Source organism: Cryptomeria japonica, unplaced genomic scaffold (assembly GCF_030272615.1).
Source record: "Cryptomeria japonica unplaced genomic scaffold, Sugi_1.0 HiC_scaffold_67, whole genome shotgun sequence".
NCBI classification, from domain to species: Eukaryota; Viridiplantae; Streptophyta; class Pinopsida; order Cupressales; family Cupressaceae; genus Cryptomeria; species Cryptomeria japonica.
The window spans coordinates 432,501-447,500 of record NW_026728889.1 but is presented as its reverse complement, the minus strand read 5'-3'; the positions used below and the strand labels follow the sequence as shown (position 1 = coordinate 447,500).

Here is a 15,000-nt window from a genome sequence, read left to right as displayed (position 1 = left end):
GTGAAGGCAGCGCATCAAAGGTGCGCAACGCTGGTGCGAACCTGGGAGCGCTCCGATGTGTGCTCCAAGGTGCGGCGTGCACGAAGTCGGACCCCGGTTTGCCCCGGGTGCGCACCTCGCGTGCACCTTGGTGCGCACACCTTGGCTGGGTTGCGCGCCCTGGTGGGCACCATGGTGCGCACCAAGGAGCGCTCCGAAGTGTGCTCCAAGGTGCGGCGTGCACGAAGTCGGAGCCCGGTTTGCCCCGGGTGCGCACCTCGCGTGCACCTTCGCCGCGGTGGGCACCATGGCGTGCACGAAGTCGGAGCCCGGTTTGCCCCGGGTGCGCACCTCGCGTGCACCTTCGCCGGGGTGGGCACCTTGGTGTGCAGACCTTGGCTGGGTTGCGCGCCCTGGTGGGCACCATGGTGCGCACCAAGGAGCGCTCCGAAGTGTGCTCCAAGGTGCGGCCTGCACGAAGTCGGAGCCCGGTTTGCCCCGGGTGTGCACCTCGGGTGGGCACCTTGGTGCGCATGCCTTGCCTGGGCTGCGCACCAGGGCGGGCTCAAGATGGCACCCGCGTTCCTTTTTTTTCACTATCTTTCAAAACGGAAATTTTAAAATCTCATTTTTTTTTGCCTTTTTCTGGAAATTAGTGAAGGCAGCGCATCAAAGGTGCGCACCTCGCTGCCCACCACGGTGCGCAACGCCGGTGGGCACCCGGGAGTGCTTCGAAGTGTGCTCCAAGGTGCTGCGTGCACGTTGTCGGAGCCCGGTTTGCCCCGGGTGCGCACCTCGCGTGCACCTTCGTCGGGGTGGGCACCTTGGCTGGGTTTGCCCCGGCTGCGCTCCGAAGCGGGGTTATTGGAGCGCCGCCTCTTTTTTTGTCGGAGCGTTTGGTGGGGTTTCTCGCATTGGCTCTTCCGAGGCCCGGTTGCCACCCTGGCGCGCACGAAGTCGGAAGTAGGGTTAATTGCCCGGGTGCGCACCTTTGCCAGGGTGGGCACCTTACCTGGGCTGCGCACCAGGGCGGGCTCAAGATGGCACGCGCGTTCCGTTTTTTTCACTATCTTTCAAAACGGAAATTTTAAAATCTCCTTTTTTTTTTGCCTTTTCTGGAAATTAGTGAAGGCAGCGCATCAAAGGTGCGCACCTCGCTGCCCACCTTGGTGTGCTCTGAGGTGCGCACCCGGGAGCGCTACGAAGTGTGCTCCAAGGTGCGGCGTGCACGTTGTCGGAGCCCGGTTTGCCCCGGGTGCGCACCTCGCCTGCACCTTGGCCGGGGTGGGCACCTTGGCTGGGTTTGCCCAGGGTGCGCTCCGAAGCGGGGTTACTGGAGCGCCCCCTCTTTTTTTGTCAGAGCGTTTGGTGGGGTTTCTCGCATTGGCTCTTCCCAGGCCCGGTTGTTGGGTGCGCTCCCACCCTGGCGCGCGCGAAGTTGGAAGTTGGGTTAATTGCCCGGGCGCGCACCTTCGCCAGGGTGGGCACCTTGGTGCGCACACCTTGGCTGGGCTGCGCACCAGGGCGGGCTCAAGATGGCACCAGCATTCCCTTTTTCTCACTATCTTTCAAAACGGAAATTTTAAAATCTCGTTTTTTTTTTGCCTTTTATGGAAATTAGTGAAGGCATCGCATCAAAGGTGCGCACCTCGCTGCCCACCTTGGTGTGCTCCGAGGTGCCCACCACGGTGCGCAACGCTGGTGCGAACCCGGGAGCGCCCCGATGTGTGCTCCAAGGTGCGGCGTGCACGAAGTCGGACCCCGGTTTGCCCCGGGTGCGCACCTCGCGTGCACCTTGGTGCGCACACCTTGGCTGGGTTGCGCGGCCTGGTGGGCACCATGGTGCGCACCAAGGAGCGCTCCGAAGTGTGCTCCAAGGTGCGGCGTGCACGAAGTCGGAGCCCGGTTTGCCCCGGGTACGCACCTCGCGTGCACCTTCGCCGGGGTGGGCACCTCGGCTGGGTTGCGCGCCCTGGTGCGCACCAAGGAGCGCTCCGAAGTGTGCTCCAAGGTGCGGCGTGCACGAAGTCGGAGCCCGGTTTGCCCCGGGTGCGCACCTTCGCCGCGGTGCGCACCATGGCGTGCACGAAGTCGGAGCCCGGTTTGCCCCGGGTGCGCACCTCGCGTGCACCTTCGGCGGGGTTGCGCGCCCTGGTGGGCACCATGGTGCGCACCAAGGAGCGCTCCGAAGTGTGCTCCAAGGTGCGGCGTGCACGAAGTCGGAGCCCGGTTTGCCCCGGGTGCGCACCTCGCGTGCACCTTCGGCGGGGTTGCGCGCCCTGGTGGGCACCATGGTGCGCACCAAGGAGCGCTCCGAAGTGTGCTCCAAGGTGCGGCGTGCACGAAGTCGGAGCCCGGTTTGCCCCGGGTGCGCACCTCGCGTGCACCTTCGCCGCGGTGGGCACCATGGCGTGCACGAAGTCGGAGCCCGGTTTGCCCCGGGTGCGCACCTCGCGTGCACCTTCGCCGGGGTGGGCACCTCGGCTGGGTTGCGCGCCCTGGTGCGCACCAAGGAGCGCTCCGAAGTGTGCTCCAAGGTGCGGCGTGCACGAAGTCGGAGCCCGGTTTGCCCCGGGTGCGCACCTCGCGTGCACCTTCGCCAGGGTGGGCACCTCGGTGCGCACACCTTCTCAATGTTTTCTTGCCTTTTCTGGAAATTGGTGAAGGCAGCGCATCAAAGGTGCGCACCTCGGTGTGCTCCGAGGTGCGAACCCGAGAGCGCTCCGAGGTGCCCACGAAGTCGAAAGTCGGGTTAATTGCATTGTTTTCCCCGGGTGCGCTCCGAGGTGCGCAACATCGGCGCGCACCAAGGAGGGCTCCGAAGTGTGCTCCAAGGTGCGCACGATGGCGTGCACCTCTGGTGCGCACGATTCGGAGCTCGGTTTGACCGGGGTGCGCACACCTTGGCTGGGTTGCGCACCTTTTGTGCGCTCCAAGGTGCGCACGAAGTCGGAGCTCGGTTTGCCCCGGGTGCGCACCTTCGCCAGGGTGCGCACCTTGATGCGCACGCCTTGGCTGGGCTGCGCACCTTGGTGGGCGCCATGGTGCGCACCTTTCGTGCGCTCCAAGGTGCGCACGAAGTCGGAGCTCGGTTTGCCCCGGGTGCGCACCTTGGTGGGCGCCATGGTGCACTCCGAGGTGCCCAAGATTGGTGCGCACCAAGGAGCGCTCCGAAGTGCGCTCCAAGGTGCGCGCGAAGTCGAAAGTTGGGTTAATTGTCCGGTTTGCCTCGGGTGCGCACCTTGCGTGCACCTTCGCCAGGGTGGGCTGGGCTGCGCACACCTTGGCACCCGCGTTTCCTTCATTTTAAATTTTTTTTTTTTACAATCTCTCAAGTGGGAAATTCTATAATCTCAACTTTTTTTGCCTTTTCAGGAAACTTTTGAATGGAGCGCATCATTGGTGCGCTCCGAAGTGTGCTCCAAAGCTCTCTCCAGCTGCGTGCACCTGCCCCGGCCGCGCACCCGGCCCCGCCCAGCTTCGCTCACCTGTCCCGGGCGTCTGGTGCGGAACCTTAGAGTAAGAAACATCACCGTGCACCTTGGCCAACGTGCGCGACTCGACCGAGCGCGCACTGGCCGAGGTGCACACCGATTTCACCTGGGTGCGCGCGCAGCACCTCGGGCGCACCGGGGTGCGCGCACAACGCCCGGGTTGCACCGTGGCCTGTGTGCTCGGGGCGCCTCGGGTGCGCGCTCGGTGTCGCCCCCGCGCGCGCGGTAGTGCGGGCAGCGCACCCCGGCCCGGCCCGGCCCCGACGAGAACGCAAACGGGCAAAAGGTTTATTCAAATAGCATTGCGACGCCCGGCGAAAAACTAAAAAAGGGTGCAACACCGGGACTTCCCGGGAGGTCACCCATCCCAGTACTACTCCGGCCCAAGCGCGCTTAACTGCGGAGTTCTGATGGGATCCGGTGCACTAACGCTGGTATGATCGCACCCGTTATGAGCTTGTCGCAGTGTGTACTTAGCAAACCGCGACCCACGTGCGAATCCACCCCGGCCACCCACCCCCGTCGAGGTGCACACCCTCCCTCGCGAAGTGCGCCCCGTTCGCCAAGTGTGAGCCCTGCCCGGGTGCGCGCACCTTGCTAGGGCGTCGGGTGTGCACCCGGCCCGGCCTACGTGCGTGCACCTGGAGGGGGCGTCGTGTGCGTGCAGTGTCCCGTCTGCAACGCGGTGCCCACACACCACCTCGGGCGCAACGACCTGCGCTCACATGTGGGCCGAGTGCACCTTGGTGCATGTTCGGGGCGCCTCGGGTGCACGCTCGATCTTGCCCCGGTGCACCAAGGCGCTCGGTTTGCCCCGGGTGCGCACTTGGTGCAAGGTGGGCACCCAAAATAGGGATCAAGCACCAAAACACAAGTTTCGGGATGCAAAATGGGACCCAAGGACCACAAATGCGTTCCAAGACCCATGATGGGTCCACGAGAACAAAAATGTGTTCCGAGACTTAATAAACAAATATTGGGTTTTAGGAGAAGAAACATGCTCTGATGCCCAAAACGAGAATCGACCCCGAAAAGGCCACAGGCCAAAAGTGGGATGCGAGACAAAAAAAAATGGGACCCGAGGACCAAAATTGGGTTCCCAGGTCGAAGACAGGGCAACCGGACAAGAAACGACCTCTAAGGCTCGAAATGAGTCCCGACGACTAAAACTTGACAAGAAGCACCCATCAGGCACCCAACTCGACACCCATGGGATGCCGACCCACCCGGGCTTCCACCTAGCACACCTTGGCACCCACCCACCCTCGCACCCAACCTCGCACCCAACTTAGCACCTTTGAACCCACATTGGCACTCACCCTGACCCTGGCACCTTGGAACCCACATTGGCACTCACCTTGACCCTGGCACCCACCTTTGCACTCACCTTGGGACCCACCCTGGCTCCCACCTCGGCACCCACCCAGACACCCACCTTGGTTCCTTGGCACCCACCTTGGATCCTTGGCACCCACCCCGACACCCACCTTGGCACGCAACTTGGCTACTTGCCACCCACCTTGGCTCCTTGACGCCCACCCCGACAACCACCCCGTGACCTACCCTGGCTAGGGTTGGTGCACACCCACCCTGGTGCCCACCTTGGCACCCACCCTATGACCCACCTTGGCACGCACCTTAGTACCCACCCCGTTACCCACCCTAGGACCCACCCCGTGACCCACCTTGGCCAGGGTGGGTGCACCCACCCTGGTGCCCACCTTGGCACCCACCCATCCTAGCACCCAGCCTGTGACCGGGCTTGGAACCCAACCTTGCACCCGCACCCGTCTTGGCCAGTGTGGGTGCGCACCCATCCTGGCACCCACGTTGTGACACACCCTTTAACCCACGCACCCTAGCACCCACGTTGGCACCCACCTTGGAACCCAACCTAGCAACTTGGCACCCACCCCGTGACCCACCTTGGCATCCACCATAGCAGTCGCCGACTTGGCACCCACCTCGGCACCCACCTTGACACTTGTGGACCCACCTTGCCACTCACCCTAGCATCGACCCATCCTAGCACCCACCCTGGCACCTTTGCACCCTAGCACTCACCCATCCTAGCACCTAACCTGTGACCCACCTTGACACTCACCCTCGCACCCACCTTGGAACCCAACCTAGCACCCACCCACCCTGACACCAACCCTAGCACCTACCCACCCTTGCACCCACCCTGTGACCCATCTTGGCACCCACCCATCCTACCACTCAACCTATCACCCACCTTCTCACCCACCTTGGCATCCACCTTAGCACCCACCCACACTGGCACCTTGGCACCCACCTCGGGCAAGGTGGGTGCACACCCACCCTGGCACCCAATTTAGAACCCACCGAGCATGTTACCCACCTTGGCACCCACATTGCAGCCCACCCTAGTACCCACCCTATGACCCACATTGGCATCCACACCCTAGCACCCAGGCACCTCGACACCCGCCTTGACACCCACCCTAGCACTGAACCTGTGACCCACCTTGGAACTCACCCTAGAACCCACCCACCCTGTGAACCACCTTGGCATCCACCTTAGCACCCACCCACCTTGGCACCCACTCTAGCACTCACCCATCCTAACACCCAACTTGTTACCCACCTTGGCACCCGCCCTCGCGTCCACCTTGAAACCCACCCTAGCACCCACCCACGCAGGAGCCCACCTTGGCACCCAACCTAACACCCACGCATCCTGGCACCCAACTTGTGACCCACCTTGGAACCCACCCTAGTACCCACCTTTGAACCCACTATATCACCAACCCACCTTGGCACCCACCCTATGACCCTCTTTGGAATCCACCCTAGCACGCACCCACCCTGGCACCCACCATGGAGCGCACCCTAGCACCCACCCACCTCGGCACGCACCTCAACACCCACCTTGGTGTGCGCACTGCGCCAACCTCTCAAAGACCCTATGTGGTGCGCTCCAAAGTGTACACCTTTGGTGCGCTCCAAGGTGCGCACCTTTGGTGCACACCGAGGTGCACACCAAAGTGTGCACCGAGGTGAGCACCAAAGTGCACTCCAGGGTGCACACCAAGGCGTGCACCTTTGGTGCGGTCAATGCAAACGAATTCGGAAGTTGGGGTCGATGTCCTAATCGCTGCTGCAGACTACACGTATGAGAATCGGACAAATAGCTTTATATAGGGGAGGTGTTGCGTTTGATGGGTCGACTCCCCTGGTTGTGTGCACTGCACCAACTTCAAAGACCCTGTCTTGTTTAAGAAGTCAAAAGTTGGGGTGGATGTCCTAATCATTGCTGCAGTCTACGCATGTATGAGAATCAGACAAATAGCTTATATAGGGGAGGTGTTGCATTCGGTGGGTTGACTCCCCTGGTTGTGCGCACTGCGCCAACCTCAAAGACCCCGCATAGCAGAAGAAGTCGGAAGTCGGATTTTGGTGAGCACCAAGGCGTGCACCTTTGGTGCGGTCAACGCAGACGAATTCAGAAGTTGGGGTGGATGTCCTAATCGTTGTTGCAGGCTACACATGTATGAGAATCAGACAAATAGCTTATATAGGGGAGGTGTTGGGTTTGATGGGTCAACTCCCTTGGTTGTGCGCATTACGCCAACCTCAAAGACCTTGTTTTCGTTAAGAAGTCAAAAGTTGGGGTCAATGTCCTAATGGCTCCTGCAGGCTACACATGTATGAGAATCGGACAAATAGCTTATATAGGGGAGGTGTTGGGTTTGATGGGTCGACTCCCCTGGTTGTGCGCATTACGTCAACCTCAAAGACCTTGTTTTCGTTAAGAAGTCAAAAGTTGGGGTCGATGTCCTAATTGCTCCTGTAGACTACACATGTATGAGAATCAGACAAATAGCTTATATAGGGGAGGTGTTGGGTTTGATGGGTTGACTCCCCTAGTTGTTCGCATTACACCAACCTCAAAGACCTTGTTTTCGTTTAGAAGCCGAAAGTTGGGGTCGATGTCCTAATTGCTCCTGCAGGCTACGCATGTATGAGAATCAGACAAATAGCTTATATAGGGGAGGTGTTGGGTTTGATGGGTCGACTCCCCTGGTTGTGCGCATTGCGCCAACCTCAAAGACCCTGCATTGCGGATGAAGTCGAAAGTCAGAGTTTGGTGTGCTACAAGGTGTGGTCGAAGGTGCTCACCTAGGTGTGCACCTTTGGAGCACAGGAAAAGTGCCCTCCAAAAGTGCGCACCTTTGGAGTGCACAAAAGTGCCCTCCAAAAGTGCGCACCTTTGGAGCGCAGAAAAGTGCCCTCCAAAAAGTGCCCTCCAAAAGTGCGCACCTTTGGAGCGCAGAAAAGTGCCCTCCAAAAAGTGCCCTCCAAAAGTGCGCACCTTTGGAGCGCAGAAAAGTGCCCTCCAAAAAGTGCCCTCCAAAAGTGCGCACCTTTGGAGCTCCAAAAAGTGCCCTCCAAAAGTGCGCACCTTTGGAGCGCAGAAAAGTGCCCTCCAAAAAGTGCCCTCCAAAAGTGCGCACCTTTGGAGCGCAGAAAAGTGCCCTCCAAAAAGTGCCCTCCAAAAGTGCGCACCTTTGGAGCGCAGAAAAGTGCCCTCCAAAAAGTGCCCTCCAAAAGTGCGCACCTTTGGAGCGCAGAAAAGTGCCCTCCAAAAAGTGCCCTCCAAAAGTGCGCACCTTTGGAGCGCAGAAAAGTGCCCTCCAAAAGTGCGCACCTTTGGAGCGCACAAAAGTGCCCTCCAAAAGTGCGCACTTTTGGTGCGCACCAAGGCGCTGGTTCGGTCGTTGCAGGCGAGTTCGGAAGTTGGGGTCGATGTCCTGAGCGGAGGTGCAAACTACACAGGTGTCGGAATCGGACAAATAGCTTATATAGGGGAGGTGTATGCTTCGATGGGTCGACTCCCCAGGTTGAGCGCACCGCGCCAACCTCAAAGACCCTACGGTATGGATGAAGTCGGAAGTTGGGTCCGATGACCAATTCGATTAGTAGGTATGCTCATGAGGTCGGAATTTGGGTCCGATGACCTGCCATGTGCAGGAAGGCGAATGTTGACACTGTGCGTTGCAAGGTGCACACCAAGGCGCTGGTGCGGTCTTTTTAGTCGAGTTCGGAAGTTGGGGTCGATGTCCTGATCGGAGGTGCAAGCTACACAGGTGTGGGAATCGGACAAATAGCTTATATAGGGGAGGTGTATGCTTCGTTGGGTCGACTCCCCGGGTTGAGCGCACCGCGCCAACCTCAAAGACCCTACGGTATGGATGAAGTCGGAAGTTGGGTCCGATGACCGATTCGATATGTAGGCATACTCGCGAGGTCGGAATTTGGGTCCGATGACCTGCCACGTGCAGGAAGGCGAATGTTGGCACTGTGCGTTGCAAGGTGCGCACCAAGGCGCTGGTTCGGTCGTTGGAGGCGAGTTCGGAAGTTGGGGTCGATGTCTTGATCGGAGGTGCAAACTACACAGGTGTGGGAATCGGACAAATAGCTTATATAGGGGAGGTGTATGCTTCGTTGGGTCGACTCCCCGGGTTGAGCGCACCGCGCCAACCTCAAAGACCCTACGGTATGGATGAAGTCGGAAGTTGGGTCCGATGACCGATTCGATATGTAGGCATACTCGCGAGGTCGGAATTTGGGTCCGATGACCTGCCATGTGCAGGAAGGCGAATGTTGGGACTGTGCGTCGCAAGGTGCGCACCAAGGCGCTGGTGCCGTCGTTGCAGTCGAGTTCGGAAGTTGGGGTCGATGTCCTGGTCAGAGGTGCAAACTACACAGGTGTGGGAATCGGACAAATAGCTTATATAGGGGAGGTGTATGCTTCGATGGGTCGACTCCCTGGGTTGAGCGCACCGCGCCAACCTCAAAGACCCTACAGTATGGATGAAGTCGGAAGTTGGGTCCGATGACCGATTCGATACGTAGGCATATTGGCGAGGTCTGAATTTGTGTCCGATGACCTGCCATGCGCAGGAAGGCGGAATTTGGGTCCGATGACCGAGTTGATGGCGTGCCATGCGCAGAAAGGCGGAATTTGGGTCCGATGACCGAGTTGATGTTGATGGCCCGCCATGCACAGGAAGGCGGAATTTGGGTCCGATGACCGATTTGAAGGCGTGCCATACGCAAAAAGGCGGAGTTTGGGTCCGATGACCGAGTTGATATTGATGGCCCGCCATGCGCAGGAAGGCGGAATTTGGGTCCGATGACCTGACATACGCATGGAGTCCGACTCGGGGGCCGATGTTCGATTCGATGACTTGCATTGTGGGTAAAGTCGGAAGTTGTGGTCTTTGACCCGATTCGATGACCAGACTTCGGCTGCTTGAGAATCGGACAAATAACTTATATAGGGGAGGTAGTGTTCTCGAGCATCCTCCCCCCGTGCCCGTTTATGTCGATTGATGCTGGTGCTCGACTGGTTGGAGCGCTCGGATGCAAAAATCTTGCACCAGGATTTATCGATTGTGATGGACACGGCAAGTCTCCTGATTGCTATGCAGGAGCTCATCGTGAATCTCTATGCGGCCTTGGTATGGACTCGACCTGCGGAATGGTTCGGCAATGGTAGTCGCTCCAACACGTCCTTGCAATGGCCACAGAGGTGATTCGACTAGAGCTCCAGTCTAGCTTTTGGGTTGCTTGGCGGACTGGTATAGCCGCGATCGAGTTCCGGCCATGAACGTTTTAGATAGCTCTTGGGCTTTCTGGGACGGAAGTCGGAAGTTTGGGCTGTTGTCCGATTTGATGACCATTCTTCGGATGTGTGAGAATCGGACAAATAACTTATATAGGGGACTGTGTTGTCTCACGCAGCCCCCTCCGTGCCCCTCTATCTCGACCGATGTTGGTGCTTGAAAGGGTTGGGATCGCTCGGATTTATAAACGTGCACCACCATTTGTCGAGTGTGAGGGACGCGGCAGGTCTCCTAAATGCTATGCGGGCGCTCTCTGAGAATCTCTATCCGGCCTCGACACAGACTAGTCTTGCTGAATGGTTTGGCACTGGTAGTCGATCCAACACGTCGTTGTTGTGGCCGCCTAGGCGATTCGATTCGAGCCCCCGTCTAGCTTTTGGGTTGCTTGGCGGATTTTGCCCTATCCGCAAGTGAGCTCGGTCCCTAAACGTTCGAGAAACCCGATTGCTATGCGCCGACTCTCTTTCTTGCGAGCCTCCATCTAGCTTTTGGGTCTCTACGGAACGGAAGTCGGAATCTGGGACCGTTGTTTGATTCGACGAGGCAGACTACGGTTGTGCGAGAATCGGACAAATAACTTATATAGGGGAGGTGTTGACTGGAGCATTCTCCCCCGTGCCCCTCTAACTCGACCAATGCTGGCGCTCGAACGGTGGTAGCGCTCGGATTTTCATTGAGCGCCAGCATTGGTCGATTTAGAGGGGCATGCGAGATTCCCGAATGCTATGCGAGGGCTCTAACGGAAATGTCTATTGGTTTCGGTATGGATGCAATTGCGAGTGGTTCGGCAAAGGTAGTCGTTCCGATGCGTCCATGTCGTGGCCAAATCGATAATTCGATTTGAGCCCTCGTATAGCATTTGGGTCTCTCGATGTGATTCCGCATTCCAGTCCCTTTGGGCACTGCTTGAGCCGCATCCCAGGGGGTTCCCTTCCCAATAATCTGCCTCGCAACCCGATTGCTATGCGGTGAGGCTCCTCGGCCGCCTCGGAACTATCTGTGTATCAGACGCATCGCGGGATAAGGGGTTGGCAACGGTAGTCGCCCCAAGCGCGTCCGATGCTTGGACCATTCCGAGGCGGCCCTGAAGCCTCTTCCGTCTAGCCGTTGGGTCCTTCTCGCCGCATCCCTCGCCTCGCACCCCGATTGCTATGCGGTGAGGCTCCTCGGCCGCCTCGGAACTATCTGTGTATCGGACGCGTCGCGGGATAAGGGGTTGTCACTGGTAGTCGCCCCAAGCGCGTCCGATGCTTGGACCATTCCGAGGCGGCCCTGAAGCCTCTTCCGTCTAGCCGTTGGGTCCTTCTCGCCGCATCCCTCGCCTCGCACCCCGATTGCTATGCGGTGAGGCTCCTCGGCCGCCTCGGAACTATCTGTGTATCGGACGCGTCGCGGGATAAGGGGTTGTCATTGGTAGTCGCCCCAAGCGCGTCCGATGCTTGGACCATTCCGAGGCGGCCCTGAAGCCTCTTCCGTCTAGCCGTTGGGTCCTTCTCGCCGCATCCCTCGCCTCGCACCCCGATTGCTATGCGGTGAGGCTCCTCGGCCGCCTCGGAACTATCTGTGTATCGGACGCGTCGCGGGATAAGGGGTTGTCACTGGTAGTCGCCCCAAGCGCGTCCGATGCTTGGACCATTCCGAGGCGGCCCTGAAGCCTCTTCCGTCTAGCCGTTGGGTCCTTCTCGCCGCATCCCTCGCCTCGCACCCCGATTGCTATGCGGTGAGGCTCCTCGGCCGCCTCGGAACTATCTGTGTATCGGACGCGTCGCGGGATAAGGGGTTGTCACTGGTAGTCGCCCCAAGCGCGTTCGATGCTTGGACCATTCCGAGGCGGCCCTGAAGCCTCTTCCGTCTAGCCGTTGGGTCCTTCTCGCCGCATCCCTCGCCTCGCACCCCGATTGCTATGCGGTGAGGCTCCTCGGCCGCCTTGGAACTATCTGTGTATCGGACGCGTCGCGGGATAAGGGGTTGTCACTGGTAGTCGCCCCAAGCGCGTCCGATGCTTAGACCATTCCGAGGCGGACCCGAAGCCTCTTCCGTCTAGCCGTTGGGTCCTTCTCGCCGCATCCTTCGCCTCGCACCCCGATTGCTATGCGGTGAGGCTCCTCGGCCGCCTCGGAACTATCTGTGTATCGGACGCGTCGCGGGATAAGGGGTTGTCACTGGTAGTCGCCCCAAGCGCGTCCGATGCTTGGACCATTCCGAGGCGGACCCGAAGCCTCTTCCGTCTAGCCGTTGGGTCCTTCTCGCCGCATCCCTCGCCTCGCACCCCGATTGCTATGCGGTGAGGCTCCTCGGCCGCCTTGGAACTATCTGTGTATCGGACGCGTCGCGGGATAAGGGGTTGTCACTGGTAGTCGCCCCAAGCGCGTCCGATGCTTGGACCATTCCGAGGCGGACCCGAAGCCTCTTCCGTCTAGCCGTTGGGTCCTTCTCGCCGCATCCCTCGCCTCGCACCCCGATTGCTATGCGGTGAGGCTCCTCGGCCGCCTCGGAACTATCTGTGTATCGGACGCGTCGCGGGATAAGGGGTTGTCACTGGTAGTCGCCCCAAGCGCGTCCGATGCTTGGACCATTCCGAGGCGGACCCGAAGCCTCTTCCGTCTAGCCGTTGGGTCCTTCTCGCCGCATCCCTCGCCTCGCACCCCGATTGCTATGCGGTGAGGCTCCTCGGCCGCCTTGGAACTATCTGTGTATCGGACGCGTCGCGGGATAAGGGGTTGTCACTGGTAGTCGCCCCAAGCGCGTCCGATGCTTGGACCATTCCGAGGCGGCCCCGAAGCCTCTTCCGTGTAGCCGTTGGGTCCTTCTCGCCGCATCCCTCGCCTCGCACCCCGATTGCTATGCGGTGAGGCTCCTCGGCCGCCTTGGAACTATCTGTGTATCGGACGCGTCGCGGGATAAGGGGTTGTCACTGGTAGTCGCCCCAAGCGCGTCCGATGCTTGGACCATTCCGAGGCGGCCCCGAAGCCTCTTCCGTGTAGCCGTTGGGTCCTTCTCGCCGCATCCCTCGCCTCGCACCCCGATTGCTATGCGGTGAGGCTCCTCGGCCGCCTTGGAACTATCTGTGTATCGGACGCGTCGCGGGATAAGGGGTTGTCACTGGTAGTCGCCCCAAGCGCGTCCGATGCTTGGACCATTCCGAGGCGGACCTGAAGCCTCTTCCCTCTAGCCGTTGGGGCTTTCTCGCCGCATCCCTCGCCTCGCACCCTGATTGCTATGCTGTGAGGCTCCTCGGCCGCCTTGGAACTATCTGTGTATCGGACGCATCGCGGGATAAGGGGTTGGCAGTGGTAGTCGCCCCAAGCGCATCCGATGCTTGGACCATTCCGAGGCGGCCCTGCAGCCTCTTCCGTCTAGCCGTTGGGGCCATCTCGCCGCATCCCCCACCTCGCACCACGATTGCTATGCGGTGAGGCTCCTTGGCCGCCTCGGAACTATCTGTGTATCGGACGCATCGCGGGATAAGGGGTTGTCACTGGTAGTCGCCCCAAGCGCGTCCGATGCTTGGACTATTCCGAGGCGGCCCTGCAGCCTCTTCCGTCTAGCCGTTGGGGCCATCTCGCTGCATCCCCCACCTCCTCGGCCGCCTCGGAACTATCTGTGTATCGGACGCATCGCGGGATAAGGGGTTGGCAGTGGTAGTCGCCCCAAGCGCGTCCGATGCTTGGACTATTCCGAGGCAGCCCTGCAGCCTCTTCCGTCTAGCCTTTGGGGCCATCTCGCCGCATCCCTCGCCTCGCACCCCGATTGCTATGCGGTGAGGCTCCTCGGCCGCCTGGGAACTATCTTCGTATCGGACGCATCGCGGGATAAGGGGTTGTCACTGGTAGTCGCCCCAAGCGCGTCCGATGCTTGGACTATTCCGAGGCGGCCCTGTGGCCTCTTCCGTCTAGCCGTTGGGGCCATCTCGCCGCATCCCCCACCTCGCACCCCGATTGCTATGCGGTGAGGCTCTTCGGCCGCCTTGGAACTATCTTCGTATCGGACGCATTGCGGGATAAGGGGTTGTCACTGGTAGTGGCCCCAAGCGCGTCCGATGCTTGGACTATTCCGAGGCGGCCCTGCAGCCTCTTCCGTCTAGCCGTTGGGGCCATCTCGCCGCATCCCCCACTTCGCACCCCGATTGCTATGCGGTGAGGCTCCTCGGCCGCCTTGGAACTATCTTCGTATCGGACGCATCGCGGGATAAGGGGTTGTCACTGGTAGTCGCCCCAAGCGCGTCCGATGCTTGGACTATTCCGACGCGGCCCTGTGGCCTCTTCCGTCTAGCCGTTGGGGCCATCTCGCCGCATCCCCCACCTCGCACCCCGATTGCTATGCGGTGAGGCTCCTCGGCCGCCTTGGAACCATCTTCGTATCGGACGCATCGCGGGATAGGGGGCTGTCACTGGTAGTCGCCCCAAGCGTGTCCGATGCTTGGACCATTCCTAGGCGGCCCTGAAGCCTCTTCCGTCTAGCCGTTGGGGCCTTCCCGCCCCATCCCTCGCCTCGCACCCCCGATTGCTATGCGGTGAGGCTCCTCGGCCGCCTTGGAACCATCTGTGTATCGGACGCATCGCGGGATAAGGGGTTGGCACTGGCAGTCGCCCCAAGCGCGTCCGATGCTTGGACCATTCCGAGGTGGCCCTGAAGCCTCTTCCGTCTAGCCGTTGGGGCCTTCCCGCCCCATCCCTCGCCTCGCACCCCGATTGATATGCGGTGAGGCTCCTCGGCCGCCTTGGAACTATCTGTGTATCGGACGCATCGCGGGATAAGGGGTTGGCACTGGTAGTCGTCCCAATCGCATCCGATGCTTGGACCATTCCGAGGCGGCCCTGCAGCCTCTTCCGTTTAGCCGTCGGGGCCTTCCCGCCGCATCCCTCGCCTCGCAT

The 15,000-nt window shown here is 60.2% G+C and overlaps 1 non-coding gene across 1 annotated transcript; it reads right to left on the bottom strand.

Annotated features, from left to right (window-relative positions):
- Window positions 1-3,802: 3,802 nt before the first annotated feature.
- On the bottom strand, window positions 3,803-3,921 carry LOC131863661 (5S ribosomal RNA). The gene has a single exon (XR_009362559.1). It is a non-coding gene; the product is annotated as a 5S ribosomal RNA (ribosomal RNA).
- Between the last annotated feature and the right edge of the window lie 11,079 nt (window positions 3,922-15,000).